Source organism: Trichomycterus rosablanca, chromosome 12 (genome assembly GCF_030014385.1).
Source record: "Trichomycterus rosablanca isolate fTriRos1 chromosome 12, fTriRos1.hap1, whole genome shotgun sequence".
NCBI classification, from domain to species: domain Eukaryota; kingdom Metazoa; phylum Chordata; class Actinopteri; order Siluriformes; family Trichomycteridae; genus Trichomycterus; species Trichomycterus rosablanca.
In genome coordinates this window covers 7021207-7038782 of record NC_085999.1, presented here as the reverse complement: position 1 = coordinate 7038782, position 17576 = coordinate 7021207, and the positions used below count along the sequence as shown (strand labels likewise).

General features: G+C 38.4%; 1 protein-coding gene and 1 long non-coding RNA gene across 2 annotated transcripts in view; one reads left to right on the top strand and one right to left on the bottom strand.

Annotated features, from left to right (window-relative positions):
* The window catches only part of b3galt1b (UDP-Gal:betaGlcNAc beta 1,3-galactosyltransferase, polypeptide 1b), a 190543-nt gene that overhangs the window by 168465 nt on the left and 4502 nt on the right, over window positions 1–17576 (top strand). The window lies entirely within an intron of this gene.
* On the bottom strand, window positions 1167–15983 carry LOC134324645 (uncharacterized). The gene is made up of 3 exons (XR_010014208.1): window positions 15941–15983; window positions 10191–10233; window positions 1167–1202 (listed from the first exon to the last, which is right to left on the bottom strand). It is a non-coding gene; the product is annotated as an uncharacterized LOC134324645 (long non-coding RNA).

Sequence of the window (17576 nt, the reverse complement as noted above, 5' to 3'; positions counted from 1 at the left end):
TAGCTCCTCACATACAATGTTCATTTCACACCACTGCGTGATATTAATTAATACAATAACTACACACATTGGTTTACAGAATTATGTCTTCTTTTTTTTTACATAAATAACTTGAATAGATAACAGATTGTGAATATTGTGAGGTGGAAATACTATTCACACTATAAGATGACTCATGGCTGTTCAACCCCGCACTGTTGGGTGCTATGCTAATTTTTGTTCCCACCCCACAATTCCATTTACACTTGTGATGCCTGATGGATTTTGCTGCTTGTAGATTTATATGTGGCTTGGCATTGTCAGCCATGAGTGGCACTGTGACCAGCTAAATAGTGATTTATCACTGCTATGGATTTTGGAGAGGTCAGCTAAACATTATGTACTTTTCTGTTTTCTGGTGTGATTCCTTTTGTAATTGTAAAGCACTATTACAGTAAGAAAGACGTAATAATAATAATAATAATAATTATTATTATTATTATTATTATTATTAATAGTGATGATGCAATTTGTTCAGAATCTGGAAACATATCAGCCTGCTCTCCCTCCTGCCAGCCATACTGCCTGGTTCAGATAATAACCCATGCCAGCTACGATACATCACCTGCACATTTTGTCCCTGCAGGAAGAGGCTGCGATAGCCTGCAAAAACAGCCTGTGTCATCAGGAATTTTAGTGGGCGCAGATCGACTTTACGACTTTGAGATGAACTGCACTTTCTGCCCATTTCAGACAGCTCAACTTGTACTGGAGATCTGTGAAGGCTAACACCAGCTATTGATGATAATGACTGCACAGGGAGCAGAAGGTGGCAGACTTCAATCTTACTCACAGTTCTTTGTTGCTGCGTTGACTTCAGATGTTTTCTTTATAGAGGAAGCAGATCTAAGACTTCAGATATTACTAAATCGCTCATTAAAAGCAAAAAAAAAAAAAAGCATTAAGAGAGCACACATCATGCTGGGCTCTGCTGGCTTTTTTATTGACTACCTTTTGCATCTGTGCGATTTAAGAAAAGCTTTGTCTTATTATGTGTTACATTTTGAAAACACACAGCAGAGTATCCTGCAGGGTTTCTTATCGGGACTGGGTTTAATTATAAATCTATAACACACCAGAAACATAGAACACAGGCAGGAGAAAAGTGACCTCTGTGAAGACCTTTATGCATCATTAAACAGCAGTCAGCCAAAGTGCTCATACTGAAACAAAAGACAGAGGAAAGACCAGTCAGAGTCACGGTGATGTATCTCTCTCTAACACTGTCAGTGCTTTTCATTGGTTATTTTCATTGGAGATGTATTTATCAATAGTGTGATCTAGACTGGCATTAAGGGTGTGTTAAACTGTTTTCCTTGTTTGTATGATTCAATAATTGCTAAATCAGTGTATTCATGCAACATATTTCAGGGACTGAACCTCAGTGGTGCTATCAGTGTCCGGGCATCAACACAGACATGATTGGCTATATCTGGGATAGCCAAACCCCTGTGATGAATTTGCACCCTGTCCAGGGGATTCATGCCTTGCGCCCAGTGTTTCCTGGTGGAATTGAAAATGAAAAATGAAAAAATAACATCAAGTATCCTTAGTAACAGAACTGCTGCATTCAGAATGCAGGCAACTAGTTCTCTAGAATTTTACTCAGTAGAGCTCAGCCTTGACTGGCCATTTTTTCTGTAATTACATTATTTAATTTAGCAATTAAGTTTTGAATTTAATGCCTGCAACATTCAGGACAAGAACAAAAGAAGGCAGTGAAAACATTGGCAATTTTTTAGTACTTTTGCCAGTTAAATACAGGTTCAACAGAATGAACAAATCACAGATTTCTCTTTTACTGCGTTTTACAAATTTTCCTAGTAACAGAGTTTGTGTTGTTACAGAATGTAGTGCTAATTGTGTATATAGTGTTTAATATATATTTGTTGCAGAATATTATTCATTTAGACCACGTGTCAAACTCAAGGCCCGCGGGCCAAATCCGGCCCGTCACATCAAGACGCATAGTTGTTTTAAAATACACCGTACATTAAAATCGTACATAAACTGCATCTCCCATAATGCATCCCGCCACTAGATGGCAGTGTTTCCACATCAGCGTTTAACCGAGGTGGTTTTCCAACAAATGATGTTGAGAAATATTTACAAATCATCCCAAAATGTACAAGAAGAGAAAATTGAAGCAGAAGGAGGAAATTTAATGAAAGATGGGAAAGTGAAAACAAGTTTGTGCTTCAAGAAGAAAACTCGGTACGTCTGTGTTATGAGGCCGTGTCTCTGGTAAAGGAGTACAATATAAATGTAAAAAAATGTAAATATAAAACTTAAAAGGCAGACTGCAATCACAGCAGGATACATTACAATCGTCCCTTTGAGGGCCACTATAATGCAGATGTGTCCCTCAGTGAAAATGAGGTCGACACCCCTGGTTAATTGTCTAGCCCATCATGTGAGGCTTTTTTTTTTTTAAATAAGGCCTTTACGATTTGGATAACATCACTGTTCAGATAGACAGTATTGTATGACATGTATGAGTACATGGTTAAAGCGGTTTCTCTGCTAGGTGAGTTTTCTCGTTGGAATTCTCTGTAATGTAGGATCTTAACAGTACCTGAGGAAACAAGTTTTTCAAAAATGAAGTAAGGCTGACTTGTGTTGTTTACAGGAGAATATACCATCCAGATCTTAACAACCCTGTAACCCCTGAAGCGTAAACATGATATTTTTAGATAGGTGCCTCCTTTGTTATGCAAAAGTGTTTATTTTTGTTTACTATATTTAAACATTCGCTGTTAGAACCTGATAACAAGACCATTTATTTCTAGAAAACTAAAAGTTGGATGTTGTATGTTTAAATACAAGGAAAAAATAGAATTTAGAAAATCTCGTTCATAAGGGGCTCTATATTTTATGTTAACAAAGAAATTAAAAGGGTGTAAGGTGAAATTATGCAAACTGTGCCATGTTTGATAGTTGTTTTTGCATGTCTTTTTTTAAATATTTTTTGTTTATGCTTCCTCTCCACTAATGCCAATCCCGCTCTGATTGAGGAGAACGAAGCTAACCCACGCCCCCTCCGACACGTGGGCAGCATGCCGTATGCATCTTATCACCTACATTTTGACGAGTGCAGTGCAGCTCAGCGTTGTGTACGGAGAGACACACCCTGAGAGCACTCTTTTCCCATCTCTGTGCAGGCGCCATCAATCAGCCAGCAGAGGTCGTAATTGCACCAGTCATGAGAGACAAACCCCATCCGGCTTAGTCCCGCCCATATCTAAACAACAGGCCAATCGTTGTTCTTGTGGCCGCTCAGCCTAGCCGGCAGGCAGAGCTGGGATTCGATACGATGTATTCGAGATCCCAGTTCTGGTTCCAGCATGTGTTTTTACTTTTTAACGTCTGCATATAATCAATTAGACTGTAATACAGAATCAGAATCTTTATTATTTACCAAGTACCAAATGTACAAGGAATTTCTTTGTGCATGTGTCAACATATATACATATAATTAAATAACAGAAAAGGGAATACTATATATAAAGATAGAATAAACAATACAACAGCGACATAGACAGACCAGCATTGGACAAAGTTTGCAATGAAGATGTGAGATTATTACAAGTAAATAGGAACACGGAGACACAACATCAATGTGAAGCAGCTTTGTGACAAAAACCTCCACAATGATGCTAGTTTCACCTAAGTTCTGGTCTGTTGATCTAAAATTAGAGGGTTTAAGTCCCACCACCACCACCAAGCTGCCACTGTTCAGCCATTAAGTAAGTTGCTTAGAAAGAACTAAATCCTTGTAAACTGTAAGTCTTCTTCTTCTTCTTCTGTTGGCTGTTCTTGTTAGGATTCACCACAGCAGATCATTAATCTCCATCTTGCCCTGACCTGAGCATCCTCCTCTGTCACCTAAACCACCTGCACCCCTCACCTCATCCATAAACCTCCTGGCAGCTCCATCCTCATCTCTCTTCTCTAAATATAACTCTTATTCCTTCTCTGCACATGCCCAAACCATCTCAATCTCGCTGTCCTAACTTTAGTCTCCAAAAACATCCTACCTGCACTGTCCCTCCCTCTAATAAACTTTATCTTGTTCATCCAGCAAGATTTTCAGCATCAATATCTCCACCCCCAGCTTCCTCTCCTGTCTTTTAGTCAGTGCTGCCACCTCCAAGCCATATACCATAGCACTCCTCACTACTGTCCTGTAAACTTTCCCGTTTACTCTGGCAGATTCACTCCTCTGTTACAAATCACTCCAGCGTCCTCTTCATCTCTCTACTACACTTTACTTTTCCATTACTTTGTACACTTGACCCCAAGTATTTCAACTCGTTCACTTTTATCACCTGAACTCCTAGCAACATAACCTTTCTGGCATCCTTCCTCTTATTTACACACATGTACTCCGTTTTACTTCTGCTAACTTTCATTCCACTTCTCTCCTTATAAACTGTAAGTAGCAGCAGAAATGTATTACTAATCTGGTCTGAATATGACTATAGAAAGCATTAGGATAAAATGGTTGTTTTTACTCTGATTAAAGTTTTTGTACGTCTGTCCCAATACAATTTACCCTCCAGTGCTCGGATGAAGCATCATATATTTTGTGACTTCTGGATGTTTCCTCTAATTATTTCAGTGGATGCAATTTCCTCCAAGATTCAATAGATTCCTTGTCTCCACTTTCATGAATATACATGGCTATGTTAGGTGATTTCTCATGCATGCCAAATAGGAACAGGATAAATGCCTTTGGCAGGAAAAGTCAGACTTGGAATGATTTCTGCTAAAGATACATCCTGACCACAGCTGCAGCTTAGAACAGTTATTAATAAAGGCATTCCAGGATTGCCTAGAATTACAGTAGCCATGGTCACTGCAAAAAGAAAATCTTCCAATACTTTGATATAAAGGGATGTAGATTTTCTTTGTGTCAGTACTGCAATAATTGAAGGTTTAAAGTTGTTCAAATGTGGAGATAAAATGAGAAGGACATGAAAGGTGCATGACTTAAACAGGCCTTACACACCGATCAGCCATAACATTAAAACCACCTCCTTGTTTCTACACTCACTGTCCATTTTATCAGCTCCACTTACCATATAGAAACACTTTGAAGTTCTACAATTACTGACTGTAGTCCATCTGTTTCGCTGCATGCTTTGTTACCCCCCTTTCATGCTGTTCTTCAATGGTCAGGACTCTCCCAGGACCACCACAGAGCAGGTATTATTTGTGTGGTGGATCATTCTCAGCACTGCAGTGACACTGACATGGTGGTGGTGTGTTAGTGTGTGTTGTTCTGGTATGAGTGGCTCAGACACTGCAATGCTGATGGAGTATTTAAACACCTCACTGTCACTGCTGGACTGAGAATAGTCAACCAACCAAAAATATCCAGCCAACAGCACCCTGTGGACAGCGTCCTGTGACCACTGATGAAGATCTCAAAGATGACCAACTCAAACAGCAGCAATAGATGAGCGATCGTCTCTGACTTTACATCTACAAGGTGGACCAACTAGGTAGGAGTGTCTCATAGAGTGGACAGTGAGTGGACACGGTATTTAAAAACTTCAGCAGCGCTGCTGTGTCTGATCCACTCGTACCAGCACAACACACACTAACACACCACCACCATGTCATTGTCACTGCAGTGCTGAGAATGATCCACCACCTAAATAATACCTGCTCTGTGGGGGTCCAGACCATTGAAGAACAGGGTGAAAACAGGTTCAAAAAGTATGTAGAGAAACAGATAGACTACAGTTAGTAATTGTAGAGCTACAAAGTGCTTCTATATGGTAAGTGGAGCTGATAAAATGGACAGTGAGTGTAGAAACAAGGAGGTGGTTTTAATGTTATGCCTGATCGGTGTATTTATTAGCTAAAACCAGGCAAAGCTTTCATTTGGCTAACTGATTTTTTGAGATGGCTGCCTTTACTGTTATAACACAATGGATCAGACGTACTTAACAGTTGGAAGCAGACATGGTGTGTTGAAGGTGTCCTTTAGCCTCTGCCAAATGTAAATTTGTCCAGATGGGAGAAAATCTGGTTAAAGCTTATTAGACCATAATTACTTTTTCCTAAAGCTTGTGATACAAATTTTGTGCTGCTTAGACCAAGTTATGTCACTTTGTGCATCGGCCTTTAACACAAAAGATTTTTATAGCTATGAAAATTGAAATTGAACTTCTGTTCTATTTAAAATAACAGTATTTTCACCTGGGGTGTTAAGAAATGAATGCACTTTTGTGCTTATCAGTTCACTATATTCATCACTCTGGTGAAACATGATAACAATTAAAATATGGATAAATGTATTTAAATACAGTAACATCCTTTAAAAAAATCAGACTGGAAGGCAAAACATCAACCCAAAACAACACTGGAGAGGCTGGATCAGAAAGTCCTTTAATGGCTCAGCCTGTTAATGTGCCTGTTAAATGTGTCCCAGTTGGTTTACTGTCTTTAATCTGTGCCTTTGTCAGTGATTTCAAAGTCTCTCTTTGTACCATGTGGTGTTAACACTGATAATAGTCTAAAAGACTGAAACTTCTTCTCCTCTGTCCTGTTTTTCTGTTTCACCTCCTTCAGGTTTAATTTATTCATTCATTTATCTTTGGTAACCACATCATTCTGATCAGGGTAATGATACAGAACGTAACCTTTTCCCAACCACTGATTGCAGGCCAGAAATTCACCCTGGACCGTCAATACGTCAATACATCACTGGAGTAGCGGGTGAAATCCCAGGCAGTATCAGTCAGAACCTGCAAAATGGCAACCATCTCTGCAGGATGTTAATACTGCCAGCTTTTATAACCTCTAGATTAAATTTCTGTAATGTGTTGCTGGCTAGCCTGCAGTATTGTTTAATTAAGATTCAGTTTGTTTAGAAAATGTTAACTCGTGTTCTTATTGGAAATGAAAAACTGATTATATTACCATGGTTTTCTTGGTTTAGACTGGCTGCTTCTTTATCACCTTTATTTCCTTTAAATTTTCACAGATCATGTCGATCTCATAGTGTAACAATGTAGGATTTTTTCTAAATGCTAGGATTGTGTTCTGCACTTAAAGAAAAAGATTAAAAACCTTCCTGTATTTTTTATATGCTCCTAAATTCAAAAACAGAGGATATGAGGAAAGCAAGATTTAAGATTTAAGGTTTAAAATAGAGTATATATAAAATAGTAATGGAAAAAAAAAAAAAAAAAAAAAAAATATATATATATATACAATTAAAATAGGTATATCAAAAGTTAAATATAATAATATTCACATTCCGAAAATTGCACATAGTAGTTATTAAGTATTGCACATGCGGAAAAATTCACAGTGTTTATACATAATGATAATTATTGCTAATTGCGTTATTGCACATTTCGTTATTGCATGTTAAGATATTAGGATATTACACATAATATACCCTTAGATGAAATATGTATCAGATTTGGGTTCATTTGTTCTGTTCATAAATCTGATGGCGGTCGGGTAGAAACTAACTTCTAAAACGGTCCGTGTTGCAGCGTAGGCTACTGTACCTTTTACCTGAGGGCAAAAGGGTAAACAGTCTGTGACGGGTGAGTGGAGTCACTTATGATGCTCCTGACTTTTGACAGGAGGCGCTTTAAATTAAATTTTAATTTAATTTAAGCAGCTAATAATTTCTTGTAATTGTACTTTAAAACTGGCTTGTTTAGCCTTGTCTATTCTTGCTTTAGTAATTGAAATACTATTTTGATTTTTAGTCATTTACATTAATTGCAAATTTTTTATCACCATACTTTATTATAAATAATTCCATTAAATTACTAAATAAATAATCAGTATAAATTATAGTCAATTTCTCTTTTATCTATGTATGTAAAGCATAGATAAGATTGTGGGCTCAAAATTAAAAGTGCTAAATAAATAACGATGATTAGTGGTACTGTTTTTTCCTCCCCCTCCCTCGGCTGATCCTGTATTTAGGGGTCACCACAGCGGTAGTGGTCCACATACCAGACTTGGTAAAAATTTTACACTGCACTGACAAGTGCACCTACCAATGGCTAGGAGCTTCCCCTAACAGACATTAGTAAAAGATTTCAGACATAAAACCTGCCGATAGCATCACTGAGATTCAAACTCTCGATCCCCAAATCTCAGCAATAGTGAGCTAGTGTACTTTACCACTGCACCACTCCAGAGCCGGATTAGTAATACTAATTAGTAGTACTTTTGCTTAATTAAGTGAGTTAATAAGAGGCTCAGTAATGGATTACCTTCATGTTTAGCATCCTGTATTCATTGTGTACAGTGTTAACGGATTATACACTGGAACTAAATACGTATTGCTTGGTAAGTGTTTAACACTAGGATTGAATAATGGATGTATTACGTCAGCCCAAATTGAAACTACAACCCATCCGTGGCATCATGACCCTTCCTGGCCTGTGTATTGACAGTTTCCTTCTAGACTGTAAGTAATGAATGACTGTCAGTGTATATTTAATTGTGGTGTGGGTTTCCTTGCTGTCTGTAGCTGGCAGGCAGGGTAAAACAGAGTGCAGTTTGCCGTCTCTGTGCTGAAGAGATGGATGGGTGTAATGGAGCAGCGTTGTGCTATTTGCTGCATACCACTGTAATTCTGCAAGGCATAAAATTGCTAGCTGAAACAGGCTACTTAACTTTAAATCTCATGCAATATTGCCTACAGTCATGTAAACACCATTGTAGAATTATCCTGAGCTTTTAATAGATATGGATCATATTTTTCCAGTGAATAACTAATGCATAATTAGTAATTAAATAATGAATTGCTTTCCTGTCCATGCATCTGGTCAACTGCTCCCCGGCACCCAGCTAATTAGAGTAGTGTGCACCATCCGTCACACATCAACCTTTTATACAATAAAATGTCATTTGTAAAAAATGTAATATATATATATATTAAAACCACCTCCTTGTTTCTACACTCACTGTCAATTTTATCAGCTCCACCATATAGAAGCACTTTGTAGTTCTACAATTACTGACTGTAGTCCATCTGATCCTCTGCATGCTTTGTTAGCCCCCTTTCATGCTGTTCTTCAATGGTCAGGACCACCACAGAGCAGGTATTATTTAAGTGGTGGATCATTAGTGTGTGTTGTGCTGGTATGAGTGGATCAGACACAGCAGCGCTGCTGGAGTTTTTAAATACTGTGTCACTGTTCACTTTATTAGACACTCCTACCTAGTTGGTTCACCTTGTAGATGTACGCTCATCTATTTCTGCTGTTTGAGTTGATCATCTTCTAGACCTTCATCAGTGGTCAAAGGACGCTGCCCACGGGGCGCTGTTGGCTGGATATTTTTGGTTGGTGGACTATTCTCAGTCCAGCAGTGACAGTGAGTTGTTTAAAAACTCCAGCAGCACTGCTGTGTTTTATCCACTCATACCAGCACAACACACACTAACACACCACCACCATGTCAGTGTCACTGCAGTGCTGAGAATGATCCACCACCTAAATAATACCTGCTCTGTAGTGGTCCTGTGGGGATCCTGACCATTGAAGAACAAGGTGACACTTACTTATTACTACAGTCAGTAATTGTAGAACTACAAAGTGCTTCTATATGGTAAGTGAGGTCGATAAAATGGACAGTGAGTGTAGAAACAAGGAGGTGGTTTTAATGTTATGGCTGATCAGTATATACTGTATATATATGCTTTATTTTGAAGAAGAAGAAGATATACTTTATACTTTTAGGAATAACAAATCTAAATAAATTATTCATTAAATCCACTGACTGGATCTGGCATGCAACACATTCATTATCTTATCCTCATGATCAATGAGAAATACATTAGCCATTATAATAGTGACCTCGAAATGTTTACCAAGCTGCTTGGGGCTTTACCAGTGAAATGGTGTAAACTCCATTAAAGAGCCGTACTATTTTTCTATAGACTTACATCCAAAATAAGCATCATTTTACATTTTAACGCGGCATTTCAGTCGGCGTGTAAACTTCATGTCAACGAATTCGAGATGCAGGCGCCCAATTATTTCTCAGGCACAGTGTGCCAGAACCCAATTAAAATTAAATAGGCTAATGCTAACCAGTCACTCCAGTACTTATAATACCTTAATGATCCTAAAGCTGAACAGCCATTAAGAGAACTCACTCACCCCACTGTCCACTGCTGCCAATTTAGCCGGCTTTACTGGATTTCTAGTGCACAAAAAGAACAGGTCACCATCAGCCACAAGAACTCAGTGACTGTTTCCATAACCCAACATAATTCAATGAACTGATTAAGCATTGTAGAAAAAATCCCTTTAAATTCACTAAATTAATTAAAGCTTAAAAAATGTTTTATATTTTTAAACAATTATTATTATTATTCAAACTGTAATGGGGGAAGGGTAAAGTCTGAAACCACAGTAAACATTCTTCCATTTAGCATTTTTCTTCAATATAATATAATGTTTTTCATTAAAAATATACAACAATTTTAGTGAAAAGTTATTAATGTATTTGGTTTGTCCACTGTTTTGCTGTAAAGAGAGGATGCACTCAAGCTGACATGGACTCCACAAGTTGTGCAAATCTGATATCACAATATTTCAAAAGCATCTTGTAATGTTACTGAATGTTGAATTTTCTTTGTTTTAAAGTGCTCCTGTCAATTCTCAGCGGGGTGTAGGTCATCATGTTTTTTGGTGTTTGAGTAGTTGTTTCAAAGCTTTGAGGTGTGTTGTGGGTTATTATTTTGCTGCTGTATAAATCCTTTCTACAAAGATCCCAACTAGAGGAGACAGCATCTCTCTGACAGAAGAGTCCAGAAGTACCAGTCCATCCCTCAGAGTGTACTTTATTCTGTGCAGGTTCCAGACTCCAGAAACAGAAAATCTCCAGAAAACACCTCAGACTTAAATACTTCATAGTTGTTTTGATTAACTGTGGTAGCAATTACTCATATCTTCTTCTCCCTACATAAACCCATCAGTTACTGTCATAATGTAAATAGGAGAAAATAAAGTAAAAGATGAGTTTTTCCGAGGAGGATGGGCCACTGCTCTCAGGCTTTTCCCTGTAATTTTAAAGGAGTTTTTCTTGCCGTTGTCACCCTCGGCTTGCTCAGCAGGGTTTTTTTGTCTCTGTTTTGGATGCTGTAAAGTTGCTTTGAGACTATGCCTATTGTAAAATGCTCTATACTTATAAATCTGACCTGACTTGTTCTGCTGTAAAATGTTTGTATGCATAAGCCCCATGCCCAGCAATGCCTTGTTTACCTTCCTGAAAAGTGGTTTAGAGTCTGCAGCTTGTTCTTTAAATCCACCTCTTTGTCCCTATTTTGAATGTAGATTGGAGTCGCTTGCTTTTTAGTCGGCACATTTTGTATCTGTTGTGCATGATAGTGGTTTGGAAAACGTTTTTAAGTGCCATGCTTCACTTTAGCCATGATTTAAAACAGAGAAAGAGCCTCTTCTAAAACATTTATGTCATTCTAATAACCTATTTTTCTCTGCTACAGTGCTAGATCATTTGAAATGTTTATCTTGAAACTTGAAGCACAGCCACACAGTCACATTAATAACAGGTGAACAGTGCAAATTTATTGACTTGAATGAGCTTCTGATGAGTGTATATTGTACATCTGAGTGTCAGAAACCTGATCTTTTGTTCCATTTTCACAAATGTGTTTGTCTGTTTTACAATGGGGCTAAATAGTAACAATTAAAAGACTTAAACTGTCCAGGTATATGGATTAGGCCAGTGTATACTACTGTAGCACTACTGTCAACAGTAAAGTAAAAAAAGGTGCCCAGTTGGTGCAGCGGGATATTCCTCTAGCACACAAGCGCCGATATACTGAACTCCTCGGTTCAAAACTTGGCATTGCTTGGCACCATCTAGCGGGCATAATTGGCAGTGCCTGCAGCAGACACGGTTCTGTTTGGGTGGGATGACCGGACTATGTGAGTAGGGTCTTCAAACGCTGTGTAAGGACCCTGACTGGCAGATAGAGAGGCGCCTGTGCAGAGTGCATGGGTGAAAAAGGGTTCCACTAAGGGCTGCACGTGGGTCGGAGGAGGCGTGAGCAGCAATATACCCACCTCGACTGCAGTCAGGGATCCAATTGACTACACTAAATTGGGAGAAAAATGGGAGAAAATGCATAAATAAAATAGAAAAAAATAAATAAATTAAGTAAAATAATTGATCGATTTGGCATCTATGTACAGATACCACAGTTAAAATATACATGAATCTGTTTTACTGGAATATTAACAGTGCTGAATGATTTTGGCCCCATAATCCAGTCTGAGTGCTTGCAGATAAAGAAAGCCTGAAGCATAAAAGCAAATTATTGATTAAGAATAAAACATTTTAAATTATTATAATGTTTCCAATTGAAATAACTCCTTACACAACTTGTGTACCGTGTTTTATTCACTGTTATCCAGTTACTGTCCTCGACTCTGAGACCTGCAGCTTTTAACCATTAGTTCAGTAATTGGTGGAGAAAACGTTGAAGCACATTTTTACATCCAGTGAAGTTAATAAGATTTGAATGTAATGTGGCAGCTGTGCTGTCTGTATGTGCACTCAGGTGTAGTGCTGCTGCTGCTGTGACATGCTGCAATTACAATGTGAACAGTCAGAACATTCACACTGAGGTGACGGGCCAGACAGAGCAAAGTTACACCAAACACTTCCTGTTCTGAGCTTCTGTCCATCACACAAATGAGCACTGTGTCTGCAAATGCATTTTATCATTTTTATATGTAACATTTATAATTGGATTGTGTGAACTCTTGAATACAAGCATGCATTTACTTTATTCAGTGAATAAAGTGACAGTGGTAGCTTAGTGGGTAGAGCTTTGGCCTATCAACCAGAAGATTGGCGGTTCAAATCCAGGGTCTACTATGCAGCCACTGTTGGGTCCTTGAGCAAGACCCTTAACCCTGTCTGCTCCATGGGTGCCGTACGATGGCTGTCCCTGCGCACTGACCCCAGCTTCCAAACAAGCTGGGATATGCAAAGAATTTCATTGTACTGTATATGTATATATGACAAATAAAGGATGTCTGATCTGATATCTTTATTCAGCCAGAACTGGATACTTAGGGTTAGGTACTGATGTTGGGTAATGCAGTTCAGTGAGCCAGATCACAACAACCTTGGCCAAATAATATTTTTATTATTATTATTTTATGTATTTATTCTATTATTTATGCATTTTCTTTCATTTTTCTCCCGATTTAGCGTAGTCAATTTGTCTTCCGCTGCTGAGAACCCTGATTGCATCAAGGAGGGTATATTGCTGCTCACGCCTCCTACGACACGTGCGCAGTCCTAGCGGACCCCTTCTTTTCGCCCATGCACTTTGCACAGGCGCCTCTATCTGCTACTCAGGGTCCTTGCACAGCGTTTGAGGATCCCACCCACGTAGTCCGGTCATCCCATCCTGGCAGACATGATGGCCAATTAGTGTCTGCTGCAGGCACTGCCAGTTATGCCCGCTAGATGGCGCCCAGCCTACCGGTGGCAATGCTGGGTTTCGAACCGAGGAGTTCAGAACCTCGGCGCTAGTGGCCAAATATTTTTTTTTAGTCCTCTCTGGTTCACTAGAGAATACATTGGTAGTTTATATGCATTTGTTAGTTTTATTAAAGGTAGTTTTATTTAAGTCTTATTTGTAGTTTGCTGTAATAAAGTTCCCACAGACAGGACTGAGAAACTGCTTTCAGTTTACGAAATGTGAAAGTGTGCCTAATAGAATATTAAATTATCCATCCACTGGTAAATATGGTTGGTAATACAAAATATGGAAATATGAAGATTGTATCTCAGAGATAAGCAACTTCATTATTGCTAGTGTTGAAGAGTAAATATTATCTTGCGTTGTGTAAATCCAGCACCCTTCAATACCTACAGCCATGCTTTTCATTTCAGATTCATTGTCGTTCTTAATGTGACCTATAATAATGTGGTTGTCTAAGTGTTCACACCCTCTTATAATGAACCAATCACATTCAGACGCACGTTAAATAGTGATCAGTGATGCCTCCCATTAATTAAAGTGACTAACTCTTCTAGTGGGATTTTCCTGACATTTACTTAGTTGAATCTTACAGCTAAAGCCGTGGTCCACACAGAGCTTACAAATTATCTCATTGTTGAAAGGTACCAGTCAGGAAAAGGGTACCAAAAAATTCCAAGGCATTACATATGCCATAAATTATAAACAGTTCCAAATATCAGTAAATTTTGGCACAAAACCTGCTAACATAAAGAGATAACGATTTTAGGCAATTTTACCTTTCAGCACAACAACCCAAAGCATACCTCCACATCAACAACAATGGCTTCACCAGAAGAAGATAACCGTTATGGAATGGTCCAGCCAGAGCCCAGACCTGAATCCAATTGAAAGTCATGATGTGCCATGCTGATAAGACTCCAACCCAAAATACTGACTGTTGTTGTAAAATCAAAATTCTGCAGCACCTGAGTGCCCAAAAGCGTACCGTTTGTTCTTTAAATTGAATTGTACGGTTTATAGGTCACAACAAGAGTTCTGAAGTTTTACATTACAGTAACCTGGCAGTGTAACAGCGGTGTGTAGACTTTATATCCACTGTATGTGTTTTGCTTATCTGTGGTGGGCAGTGGTTATCTGCTGCTGTTTCTTGTCTCAGTGCTGGACATTTGCCCTCTACAACTTTATCTCTGTTTAAGCTTTGATTGTGTAAATCTGCTGTAGTAGAGTTATGAACACTTCACACATAGAGATCGAGAGCCGAGTTTCGATCGCTAAGTGAACACAGAGTTGCTCCCGAGCCGGCAAATCTAGCGCCGACCAGTTGGCGAGCAAAAATCAGGGCAAAAATCGTGTAGTGTGAACTAGGCATTAGCAGCAAGACTGATTCAGTGTCTGAAACACTTTTTGTGAAGCCTGTACTTATATATTATTGTAACTGTTAATAAGTGTAAAGTAAAATCTTATTTGAAAGTCTGTCAACGATGCCTGATACAAATGTATTATAAATAAACATTATTTCAGGGATGGACAAAATACCAAGCCATGCTGGCAGAGCCAGGTTCTGGTTATTCTAAAATATTAGTGAATAAAATACATAAATTAATACTTAATACATGCTTAATACATGTGCATATTGTGCTAACATATAAATATTAATGGTTCAAGTGATTTATTGGATATATTGAAAACTATAAAGAAATAGTGTAATATCAATGAAGACTGTCAATAAATATGGACACACTCAAGTATCTAGAGTGAACAAACCCAGTAAATACATTAATAAATATAATTTTTTGCCTTCCTCAGGGGCCCAACATTGGCAACTTGGTGGTGGCGGGGCTTGAACCGGCAATCCTCTGATTACTAGTCCAGTACCTTAATCGCAGAGATACCACTTCCCAATAAAACATAAAAATAAGCTGATGAACATCGCCTTGCATCTAGCTAGATAGTAAGAAAGAAACACTGATAGAACATATTATTTTATACTGTATACAGAACAATAAAATAGTTTAAACTAATCAATAACTGACATTTATACGTGTAAAATGCATGTGTGTGTGTGGAATCTGTGGATGAGAAGGAACGAAGCTTTAGGATAATAAAGCTGCTATAGTGCAGGGCCTGGCAGGCACAGACTTTATAAAACTGCAGACCTCTGGTCTATAGCCTCCCGCTGCTGTTACTATATTTGTATGTTTGTGTCTGTGTATTTCTGAATTTCTGCCCTTTAATCACACTAGCTGGTCAGCAGGGGATCTGATCTGGTGGAATCTAAATCGTCCTTTATGTATAATGTGTTGACTTGGGAAGCCGACCTCCTGCTGTGCGGTAACTCTACATGAATCAGACATGTAGATCACAGTGATTTTCTCACCTCACCTTCCTGGTAACGTTCTGCTGAATCCCCGTCAGGCATCCTCACTCTCAGCCAGCACTCTGGTTTTGATGTACCCTGCAGAACAGATTGGGAGATTTAAGAAAGTTTTATAGATGTTTAATTTTTATTTTCGTCCTGCACCTGCTAGTGCACGTCCCGGCAGGGGACCGGCTTTGCTTTTCTGCTCGGCACAGCAGATGGTCAGTGGTGTCTTATACATATTTTGGGGTGTGATAAAGATGAGGTTTATATACCACATAACTCAAAACTAATGACTGAACAATAAGGGAACACAGCAAAAGTCGATTTGCTTGATCTGTGGCTGAAGTCAGCATGTAGAGGTGCTCTGTAACTTGGGGTCTTATTTTTTAATCATTTATGTGATCAGATTTGATATTAAATGATCCTTCAGTAAAAGTCTGTGATCATTTATAAAAGCTGAAATAGATGTTTAAAAAAGGATTTGCTCTTGCATTACTGGTTCATGTTTACTTTATTTTCTAATGGGAAATTACGTGATTTACATTTACATTTTCAGCATTTAGCAGACGCCTTTATCCAAAGCAACTTTCAGTACTGTGACAGTATACAGTCTGAGCATTTGAGTGTTAAGGGTCTTGCTCAAGGGCCCAACAGTGGCAACCTGGCAGTGGTGGGGCTTGAACCGGCAACCTTTCGGTTACTAGTCCAGTACCTTAACCACTAGGCTACAACTGTGATGTCAGTGTTAGACAAGAGTAATTGACTGAATTATTTATTTGATAATAATAAATGAATATTAGATGCACAGTGATGCTGAATAAATGGTTTGATCTGTTTAGGAGTTTTGCATGTTCATCTGGGCAATCTGATGTTCTCCCACCTCCACTTATAGGCTTTTCTAAATTACTCCTTTCAATGATCATTACTAAGTGTGTAAATAAATTCACAATATATAATAAAAAATAATAATATGAAATTAAAATTAAGATTGACACGTGTCTTATCTAATCTAATCAATCTGGAGCTGAAATCGGCAACCATGAATTATTCTTTGGAGCATTTTACCAGAAAATTAAAAATAAGTAATTAGTTATGTTAGAAACTGCTGCTAAAACTCGATCACGGTTCGCTTTGTGCAGTAAACTGCATGTTTACATTTACGTTATCAGCATTTAGAATTTTTTTAGCATTTAGATTTTGACGCCTTTATCCAAAGCAACTTTCAGTACAGTTACAGTATAGTCTAAACAATTGAGGTTTAAGGGCCTTGCTCAAGGGCCCAACAGCAGCAACCTGGCAGTGGTGGGGCTTGAACCAGCGACCTTTTGATTACTAGTCCAGTATCTTAACCACTAGGCTACGGCTTGCATGTTTTAAACCATTGTTAATACACACACACTAAACCACTGGAGTAAGCACTGTGATACTGGACTATAACCAACACTAAACCATGTTATGTTACCTTTACTCTATTGATGCCAGTTGAGGGCTTTAATACTGCATCAAGTGTTCCATTTAAATGAACTGCTCATGCAGGAAGTAGGTTAGTCATGTACTGGAGTGTTTAGCTACAGTAGTAGTTAGTCATCATCAGCTTTTAAATCAACATCGTCTATAGAGCAAGTCTGAAACACCTTTCAAGTTCAAGTCCAAGCA